This window comes from Dermacentor silvarum, chromosome 4 (genome assembly GCF_013339745.2).
Source record: "Dermacentor silvarum isolate Dsil-2018 chromosome 4, BIME_Dsil_1.4, whole genome shotgun sequence".
NCBI classification, from domain to species: Eukaryota; Metazoa; Arthropoda; class Arachnida; order Ixodida; family Ixodidae; genus Dermacentor; species Dermacentor silvarum.
The window spans coordinates 24,779,297-24,790,467 of NC_051157.2; the positions used below are offsets into that span (position 1 = coordinate 24,779,297).

General features: G+C 48.8%; 1 protein-coding gene across 2 annotated transcripts in view; it reads right to left on the reverse strand.

Moving 5' to 3' along the window:
* LOC119449630 (rho GTPase-activating protein 7-like) overlaps window positions 1-10,872 on the reverse strand; it is a 411,144-nt gene extending 400,272 nt beyond the window's left edge. For both annotated transcript variants that reach the window (XM_037712849.2, XM_037712845.2), the window contains exon 1: window positions 10,524-10,872. The gene's annotated coding sequence lies outside the window, so the exon portion shown is untranslated. The remainder of the gene's footprint in view (window positions 1-10,523) is intronic.
* Window positions 10,873-11,171: the final 299 nt, after the last annotated feature.

The following is an 11,171-nucleotide window of genomic DNA, read 5'->3' on the forward strand; positions in this document are numbered from 1 at the left end:
AGTAATTGTTGCTCAACATCTTTCGCGATAGGCGCTACGAAAGAAGGAACGAATGGAAGTTGCGCGACATCTTAACTGCGATAGGCGCCAGACAGCTTGAAGAATACGCTAGATGATGAAGTTCGTAGTGAGTCTCGGGAACTGAAAATGTTTCAATTACAGTCCTCAATTCCCCACATGCGAACCTTCTGAAAAGCACTCAACCGACATCGCCGATTAAAATGTCGTAACAGTTCGTGACGATGAGCTCTATGAGTATCGCCGCTTAACAACTCTAACGGTATTCGTTAAGCCCTTTCTTTTCTGCTCAGGTATGTCAAACACCTTTAATTTATGAACTGGGACTGTTCCGTACTTTATTCAAATTTACGCTTCGTCTTGTTCACCGTATCTTTTAGCGTCAATTTCTCGCTTCTACAAATGCGACTGTCATGCTCTTCAATTGTTCTTGCTCCACTTTTATTTCCATTTATTTTATCATTTCTTTAATTCAATTAAGAACTGCTACTAAGTGGTTCGTTGGGAAAGGGGAAAGGTTGGCGCTATCTTCTGCAGCCCTTGAGGGAGCACGGCTCAGCGCCAAGAACTGCAGATAATTTCCCCTATGCTGTCCTTGGTGTCATTGTTTTGTGGGCTTCATAGGATATGACTAATAAATATCGGGCCCCTCGGTCTCCTTTCGTCTCGTTCATCTCTCTCTCTCTTTATATATATATATATATATATATATATATATATATATATATATATATATATAAAGACAGCATAATTTCAGTAGTTTACGACAGCAATATTGAGTGACAAATTAAGCTCGACAAATAGACCGCCTATACAAACCCCAGCAACACCGCGCCCCGCCTGCTTCCCCAAGCCTTATTCTTCGCGAGGACGCTAGCTCCTTTGAATGAGAAGGTGTAGCCGTATACTACATATGAACGGAGACAGGAAAATACGCTTACGCTTTTCTCTCCCCACCCTATCGCGCGAGCGCGGTGCGTTCAGGGTCACGCTGACGCGGCGCTTCTGCACGGCATAGCAACAGTTGCGCGCAACGTTTTGAATGACATCTGCGTGATTAATTCGAGAGAGCAGCGCGCCAAGCAGCTGTATCATTCGACTGCGAGTCCTCGCGGCGGCCTTTCTTCTAGTCGCCGCTATCTCACTCACTCTCTCACTCCCTTCCTCAAAAAGACCACGCGGTGGGAGTCAATTTGCAGAAGGTCCGAGTGGGTGGTCACGGAGACAGTGACCCCTACGAGGCTGTCCGGATGACGCCGGACTGCTACGTCTACAGCGGGCGGCAGCGCGCCACTTTGTTCACTCCGGTTCGGCAGCGCTGCAGCTAACTGCGGGAGAAGTAGCACGGCTCCCACGCCGGCGGCGTCGGCGCCCCCAGCGTGCCCTTGGAGGCGATCGCGCAGTCTGCGGCCTCCCCCTCGTCTTCCAACTCACTAGCTGCGCGCCTGTGTGTAAAACTGCTCGCGTGTGCATACGAGCACGCACAGTGTCGAAGCTTGTAGGGTGGTTTCAACGGGTTAAGTCGGCAAAGCGCCGCTCGCCCTCTGTGGACGCGGCTCGCTTTGCGCAAAAGGGAAGCACGGACAATGATCAGAAAAGTACACGCTGCTCGTCGCTGACTCGACAAAGGCATACTTTCTGTTGCTTCTTGCCTTGGACATAATGCGCTTTTCCTACAGAAAGTCTACCCCGCGTAGCCGTGTGAATGCCCGGCTACTGCAAGCGCAGTATGGCAAGCACGGTAAGGCAGTTCAAGCCTGTTATTTCGGCGTACAGTACATGTCGTCCAGATGAATCCGACAAAGGCGCGTTGAGTCGTCTTGTAGGGTGAGATGGGCTTGTCGCAGTCATTTAAATTCTAGCCGATCGCGTTGAGCCAGTGTCGGTTTGGGCTGGGCCACTCCCGTCTTCATGGGGCAGCTTGACTCAGCCCGACACACGATATGATTTAACGCGGACGCGTCCGGGGTAGGCGGTTCGCGGCCAGCAACGACGAACCGGAACCATTACTCGGTAAGAGGGTTAAATTTTACACTCCTCTCGGAAAACCTGCGAGTTACACTGAATTATGCCGGCGTATTTCATACTATAATAAGATTTTTTTTTATCACGAACGCAGTCGGTCGACGTAGCCAGCCTTCTATCGTTCTTTGATGCAAAATAAGCCAAAGTAGCAGGAAAGAAATGGCGCACTGTGCTTGGGCGCGGTCGTGGTTAATCTCAGTGTTGACACCTATGCGTCTCGGCTACGTCGGTCCGTTTCATTACAAACGACGATTGGTTCGTGAATAGAAACCACTAGCCAATCGCAATGACGACAAATTATCTTATTCTATTTGACGTACCTCACCGACGGTTAAATAAGAACAATAAAAAATTAACAGCGGCCCGAGTGCTCAATGAATTAAAATTGCGAAACGAGTGAAAAGTGAGGAGTAACTTCTAGCTTCTGTAACAGTCTGCACTCACTTTTCTGAGTGCTTGTAGACGTTTCCTGCATTGGTCGCCCAGAAACTATACACAATAAGTGTCAAGAACAAGTGGTCTATCGATAACCACGTTTCATGGGCAAAAAAATATGGCAGCGTGTCGACTTTTCGACAGAGACCATCGGTCACTGGAAAACGAGAAACGGGCAGTTCACGCAAACCCTTCCACTAGATTTGAGCCGACCAATTCGGTCCACTCCGCGTATTGCTGCAGGCGATTCTTCATGCAGATAAGAGCCGCGACGGCAGCCCATAATACATCAAGCGGCAAATGCCCCTGTTGTTTGCATCCGGTATGCGGCGGCGAAAGTGGAAAAATAGAATGAAGCGAAGGGATCGGGATCTACAAACGTCGGTAACCTGTTTACGTGACCATTTGCGCTCAATGCATCGCGCCTTCATTCGCCGTGCGCTTTTTGTTTTTCAGGATTCAAAACCAAAGTGCGCAGGCAGCGACGCGTGGCGCCCCGCTTCCGCCGGTCCTTCCCTGCAATCAGTGCACGCCCAGGCAGCAGCAGCAGTCGAGCAGAACCACCGCAGCAGCTGCAGTGACATGAAGGGTGACGTCACGGGTCGGCTCATCAGCGGCTCGCTCGCTCGCACACGCTCTGGCTCGGGCAGCTGTCGCCGCGCCATCTCCGCGACCTGAAGGCTTTTCCACTGGCGCTACAAAAGCTGGCGACTTTTTCTTTTACTTTTTTTTTTTTTACAGCGAAACTGTACATGGCTGGGTTCTGCCCTAATGTGCATGCGTCGAATGGTGTGTGTAAAAAAAGAAAAGAAAAAGAAAAAAAAAGCCGCGTCGCCAGATAAAGCAGTGGGCCGACCCGCGGCGGAGGTAGTCTACCCACCAATCCACCAATTAAGCTGGATTAATGAGGATTAAGGTGGATTAGGGTGAATCAAGCCTGATTAACGTCGATTAAGGTGGATTCGTGTGCATTAAGGTCGACTAAGGTGGATTAAGGTCCATTAAGGTCGATTAAGGTGTAAAGGTGTACAGCCTGTAAAGTATGGCTACATAAGTGACGTAGCCAGCTCCACTACGTGAGCATTCATCTATTCCCCGCGAGGATGAACATTTACCGTACTTTTGCTTAAATTTTATGTTTATCGGGGCGCAGGTGGCGTTTTGAAGTATTCGAAAAGCATTCGAAAAATATTCGCATTTACGAATAGTGACAATTCGATACGAAGACCAAATCGAATAGGACATTATTCGATTCGTTATTCGAAAGTTTCGAATATTCGCACATCCTACTTAAGTGTTCCTGGCAGAAAACGGCGACAGAAAAGGCGTTAAAGCGAGCTCTCGCTCGTTCTGAACCAGCACGGTAAGCGACTGACGGCGAGCATGGACTAAGAAAAGAAAAAAAAAAGGATTAAACGTAGCTCTTACGAATGAATCGGAGGCGCTGCGCGACGCATGCCGCAAACGGCAGCAGGGGCGCCCCAGCAAGCAGCGGCCCCAGGATTACAGCCTGCCTGGCATTTTCTCTTTCAACCCGAAAACGGGACAAACGAGTTCAGCCCCGCGGCCACCCCTGTTAACAGGAAGTCGGGCAGGACTGGGTCTAGGATGTTGGTTGTTTGCGCGGGGTTGTTCAGGAACTGGAGAATGAACAAAACAGCGCGAAGAACTGCACCACCGCGTGGCAACTTTCCAGCACCTAAGAGCACCCCATATCGCGCCGCCTCGTGAAGGGGGACAGGTGACGCAAAACGAGCAGCAGGCGCAAGTCGTCGCCACAAACTACGCCGGTACTATACACGCGGGGGCCACCGGCCAACATCCGGTCGGTCACTGCTGCTGCCCGTGGCATCGGCCTCGTCAGCTGGATAGGACCGAGCAGCAGCCAGCTGCAAACTGCGCCGGTTGTCGCTGACACTTACTTATCCGGCCCGCCGGCAAGCCCGAGTGCCCCGTGATCCTACACGTTGTGCGTTCATCGGCTTCACATAATTCTTGCACGCACGAACCGAAGGTCAATTCGATGTTCTTAGTCATCAGCTATGAGGGGGGAAGAATCAGGGCTATTTCATTTCCGAACAAAACAAGAGGTTACCGCAGAAGCTGTGGGCGCCGAGTGCTTTGGAACAATGACCGTATCCAGCAAAGCCACCTCTTTCGGCGACAACATGGACGAAGCCTGCCTTATGCACTCATCACCCGCTTTGATAATATGGTTAGCACCAATTATAAATCTAGTGATAGCATGCTCATTCATAACTAACTCCGGAGTTGCCGCTTTACCGTCAGCTGCGGTAAGAATGAAACCGTTCAAAATAAATGACAAGAAGCAAACCCAATTTGTCCCAGAAAATCGCAGAGCTTAAATGCAATTTTGCGCCTGGCTATAGGCGCATCAGTTCTTCGCCTCTGTTCGGGTGCACCATAATCTGTTAAACAGGTACGCAGAGAATGGTCATCAATGTAGAAAGGAAAAAGGCTTGTACAAACAAAATGGCCCCATTTTTGCCCAAGTATAGAACAATATGACCAATTCCACTTCGCACGTGTCCTCAAGTCCTATATAGCGTTTTTTTTTTCCCTATTTTTTTTTTTTCCCCACTCACTAATGGTGGGTGCCGAGTTAGCGTTACTCAACTCTGAATTCAAAGCCCACCTGCCTGGACGACAGAAAGTACTTCGCCCCCAACCAAGATTTCTTGCTCCACTCAGAGAGTGCGGACAACGTGGACAGTCTCCACACCATGCAGCGAAGGGAAAAGTCCAATTTCTATTTAGATACGCCTCCTATAAAATGAGTTATTACGGCCTTCGCAAAAAAAGCGGGCGGCACGGCAGCTCAAGCACCGCCACACCCGTATGATACAAGGTTATATCTGTCACCACGTGACTTCTTTCTTGGGACTCCAAACGTTTTTTTGTCCCCTCCCCCTTTCGCCTCCAAAGTGTCCAGGCGGGTTTTAGAACGCCGCTGCGCGTTCATAGCGACACGGCCTATTCCATTGCAAAGTACGCGTTAAGGCGCGTTTTCAATGCCGCCCGAATCGGCGTTCACGCGACCGATTTCAGTGCAGGCGGCCTGGCGAGAGTTGTTCGCCGGCTGAATGGCGTGTTTGGAGAACGCTAATACCGCCTTGTCGGGCACGCTCGACAGGCTAGTCGGCCCGAACGGCATCAATGGCGCACGTATAAAGGAAAGAAAGGCGGGAGTTATACAGCAGGTTCGTAAAGACTCAAACAGCAGGCCTAGGGAGAAGACGCCGAGCGTGTTCTTTTTCTCTCAATCTCGTCTTTCTCGTCGAGCAGTTGAAGAAGATTGCAGATTATCCAAACCGCGACGGCAGCCGCGCAAGAGTTGTAAAGGTTGCGAGAGGGCGTCGTGGAAGAAGCTACAATTCGCTCGTTTCGAGCGGCGCCGCCTTCGTACGAGGAAAGCGACACGTTGTTATCAGCGACGGAGCAATAAAGAAATAAATAAGCAGAGACGCAAGCCGCGTCAATGACAGGCACCAGTTGGATCGCAGCTGCGCAGCTCCGTGACGAAACACGCATACAGACGTAGAGAGAGAGACGCTGCTGGGCGTATGAAGAGCCCGCCATCATCGACGGGAGACCCAAAATCGGCCCGTCGTAAAAATGGAAGAGAAAACGTTTAAAAGAGGAAAGAGAAAAGCAAACGACGATCAGAAAATGCCAGTTGGATTTCCTCTTCTGACATGCCCGTATACGGCAGCCGCAGCAGCGCAAAGTCTAAGCGAAAACCGCTGGCGTCGGCGGCAATTCGTGCCGATGGGGCTCCGCTGCTTTCATATCGCGAATGGGAGAGAAAGCGCCTCTTTACCGGAGCGACGACGTGTCCGTGACCCCTCAGACGAGTTCAAACAGTTGGCGATGCCTCGGCGACTGCTGAAGTGCCCCCGACAAGGCGCACGAGAGCGGCGTTTACTCGCTCCCGCATGCTAATCGCGATCGTGGCCGTGAGCAACAGGAAAGATGGCCAACAAAAGACACACGCGAGGACGGACGAGCAGTAACGGCCCCGATAACGGCACTTAAATCTAACGTAAAACGGACACTAGAGATGCTGAACTTTTTCTCACATAGTACAAACAGGGAGAGGGAGAGAGAAGCAATAAATTAGCTTACCTTACTTTGCATATTACTCTTTCAAAACTCCCTCGCCCTTCCTTCAGAGCCAAAAGCCTACTTATTTGAGGACACATAGTAAAGTGCTGCTCTTCAAATTTTGCGCCCAAACCGCCGCATCGATAACAGTCCGACGTAACGGATTTCAGGACGTTTTCACATATCTGAGCCCCTTTGTGTATTGAAAATTTTACAAAAGTTAACCACACTGCCTCTGTGTTCGCTTTCGAATGCAATGTAATGTCTTTTTTTTTTTTTTTTTTTTCACGAACATGTAACTCGAGCCGAGCAGGCGTTGCCACAATCTGTGACGTCAGCGGGAGTCCGCGTTCGAACGGACACTTTCCGTAATTGTAAAGCTATAGCTTTTCCTGCAAGGCAGTTTGCCAAACTATAATGGCGGTGTGTAGTAGGATACAACTTAAAAAAAAACAGCAGTTGGCAACAAAGGCACATGGACCGCACGGGGTTGTGTTATTCCGCCAGCCAATCACAGAATCAAATAAAATCGTCGTCATGCGACCTTTTCTAAACGGCGTCGTACTTGATACGGCCGTACTTGTCGTACTTGTACGTTCCACTATAATAGAAGAGTGAAAGATATAAAATTACGCGTTTATAATTTCATTTTTGTGGTTATCACCTTATTTAGGTAACAGGGAAAGTTTGAAGTACGAACTATTTGCAGCCTCGCGGAGAAACAGTGGCTGGCGGTTATGAGGGCGTGGGCGGGGCTTCACTACAGACTTACGTTGTATCCGACTATAGTCATTTTTACAATTCAGCTAGCTCGGGCACAGTTTGCTTGACTTATGACATTAATAATGTAGACGTGTCTTTCGCGATGAAACACTTTATTCTGGGACGTTCTGTACAAAACCTTGAAGAAGGAATTCGATTTAAATTCTCACAGTATTCAGTGGGGCTGCATAGCTTGTGGAAAACTCGTACGCAAGACCGAAATGCAGGAACAATAGTTTCCTCAAAAGTACGTTTAACCCGTATGATTATGCCCTTGAAAGACATTTATGAATGAGTTGACTGTCAACCGGATCGGTATCCACTGTCTATTAGGCCTTTCACTCCTTTCTAGCTTTTAGTGCGATGACTCGCTGCTTTGAATGATGCTATAGTTTTCTATGGATGTACTGCTTGCCTATTTGTCATTGAATATGACCGTCTGATGCTCGCAATACAATATAAAGTTCTTGTACAAAGAGCATGATATGCTCTTTATTTGGTTAAGCACGTGCCTTCACGCCAACGCGAATTGTTTACTTCTTCAAGCATCTGTTCTCATCGTTTCAGTCGGCGTCACCTATCCCGGTTTCCTTTTTTTCTGACGTTGTTTTCTTGACAAAGTGCCTCATACTATACAGTTCCTTCGAAATAAAAACTTGAAGATTTCGGCACTGTTTCTTCGTTGTCCGTCGTTTCCGGCTGCACGAAATGACATTTCTAAATTTCGTAAACATCGAGAAACGTGCGCAATTACGGTAGTTATTGTCAGGAAAAAAATGGAGGAACAAGGAGAGTGCTACTTGACTATTATGAAACAACTTTAATTCAAACCTGTTCAGCAATGGCCAAACGAAAGCAGTGTTTCGCGTGTCCTTGCCAATAGGCAGGTACCGATGTAAGCTTTCTCGTTAATAAGCCTGGGAGTGGGATAAAATTTAAAAATAACAATAATAAGAGATCTCACAGACAAGCATCGTACGATGCTATTATATATTATTATGTTATGTTATTATTATAATGTTATTAAGCATCTGAACATAAACGGTTATATATATATATATATATATATATATATTATTATTATTTAACAGCGAGTCAAAAAACCAACTCTTTTTTGATCGAACATCTGCCCACAAAAGCAAGTTACACTCGGGCAGAACGATAGTGACGAGCACATGCGTCGATCGCCGAAATCAGATTCTGCGGGTCATGCGCTTCGGCTATTTGTACTACATGACCACGGTGTAGCATGACTCGTCCAAGATTCCAGCGTAATCACTGGTGCTCGCGTGCCTTCTAGAATGTACATACATACAACAGTATTGGCGTCGCGCATGCAATCTGAGTACACAAGGTTCGGCGACAACAAACGAGAATGTTCTGATCTGATACATGCATGCAGGCGGCCTCTTGCGTTGAGCGCTAACTTTTAACATTTGTTAGCCGCTGAAACGCGGTCACAGGAAAATATAAACAAGTACGCGTGTCAATATATTTACATATAAACTGCGCATATAACATCAGTGATAAGCCTATTTTAATGAACGCTCGATGTATCGCGCGCTTGCCTTGGGAGATGCAACAAATACTGCTTACAGGACCTGAAACAAAATTTGCACCGGTCATTGCAAGTGCTCCACAGAATCAGCTATCACTTGGCAGTTAACAGTTCACATGCCAATACCGAAGGAAAAAAAGAAAGCAACGTAAACGACGCGCGTAGTACGCACGTAGCTAGCAACTTAAGATAAAAGGAAATAGGCAAGTATTCCAATCCCCGCAACGCGCGCACCATTATTTCGGTAATTACGTGCTTCGTCTCTCGGCAACTTGCGAACGTACTAGCTAGCGGAGATATCCAACGACAGCGTGGCGCCGCTGCGAACTTGCGGCCGGACTGCGTAATGTGCACGTGCTCGTAAAAGCCCGAACGGCGGCACGCGACATTGCCTTGAATAACGGGAAAGCCCATTTCGCTGACGGGTATCGCGACGGAGAAACATTGCGGCTCTTCGCTGACATCCGGCATCGGGGAGCGCCCTTCGCGTCAAAGCGGCAAGCAAGCCCGGTAATGTTGCCGCAGTAAAGCTGTGCTGATTGCACTAAGTTCGACAGGTCAGATAATCAAAGATGGCAAAAAAAGAAGGAAAGAAACAAAAGAACGAAAAAAGAAATAGCAAACGGGCTGCTGCTTGTGAGTGAAAGGCCACGAACGTCTCGGAAAAACACAAAGACGTGTGCACATTGTCTCCAGCACCTTGCATCGCCTGCAAAGTGACCTTTGACAATTGTCAGCGATTAGGGGTATTATATACATATTACTGATCCTTTCTCAAATTCACTAACGGAACTTTCCTTCATGCTTCGCTACAATAAACTCACTTTCCTTTGAGGTGTGAAACTTTACGACTGAACGATAACAGCGTCCAGCTGGTGCTTCTCGAAGAGGACACGTTGCTGCATTTCGTCCGATTAGCGGTGCCAGAGGCACACAACTTGCTCGTGAGCGTGGCCCTTGCGTAGGCAACTGTCTCGCAAAAACAATACAGCCTCTACGCCTCCTACATATGTAAACACCAGGAACAAGCATCCGACTAGAAACAGAACGGAAGACAGCGGTTCGAAGGCATGAACATCGAAAAAAGCTTTGCAGTAGTAGTAGTAGAAAACGTTTATTCACACTACGCCCATTCAGTTTCGCGCAATTTTTTTAGCGCCACCCACACTGCACGCTCCACCTCCACTACACAAAAGTATCTCGCGATCTCGCGAGCAAAGGTATATTCTTGTACGATCGTTTTCGAATGCAAAAGAGTTGTTTCGGACAAACACCAAGCGCTGAACTCGAGCTGCGCATCCGGACGCATCCCGCCGATGATGCTGCGCCAACACGCGAACCTTCCGAGATTCTACTAGCTAGAAACCTCTCCGCCCACGCAAACGAAAGGACGCGCGTTCCGCGCTTTTATCCTTTTGCTATGCGAGAGGGGAGAGATGTTTTGGCACCGCGCCTACAACCACGTGCGCCTACAAGATGCAAATCGAGCGCGGCGGCAGCTCCAAGCCGGCTAGGGTGGTTGCCTTTTAAAGTGATGCAACAGGTGAGCCCGGCATGCGGAGTGGGCAAATGTGGCAACGCCGAGCGAAGGGCAACTCACCGTGCGACGCTGGTGACGATGGCGTGATGTGTATCCGCATGAAGATGAATCAAACACCGTCACCGCCACCGCCTGCTGTAAAAAGCCAGGCGAATTCTTCCACGAGGAAAGGAGGATGACCTTTCGCACACAACACTCGTGTTTGAAACCGCTACACTTCACTTCAAAACACGCATGCCAAGAAACGCGCCACAGCGAGTTGACACCATACGCCGATTCGGACGTTGTTTACCAGCACATCTGCCGGTATTGTCACCTTCGCAACTCGGATGACAACGCTCAACATACAGCCACAAACATCAGCAAGAGACGAATACTCCGACAACCGCACGCCACGGCGGCATCAGCGAAAGTGTTGCAGGTGGCGCCCCAAGCGGAGCGAGAGTGAAGCAAAAAAGTACACAGTCCACATTTCCGGTTGAGCCGACTTCGGCAGCTCGGGGGAGATCGGGTGAAGTTGCAGCGGCGGCCTCGCGGCCCGGGGAAGAAGGCGTGTGTGATCCCGCTCTGTATCTGCTGCGAAGGCGAATTTGTTGTTGACTGCTTCTTTAGGCGGTGCTTCATTAAATCGGACGCAGGATCCATTGGCGACGACGCTGTACGGGTCGTTTTATTAGGAACAGCTGCACGAAGATGTCGAAGGAGCTA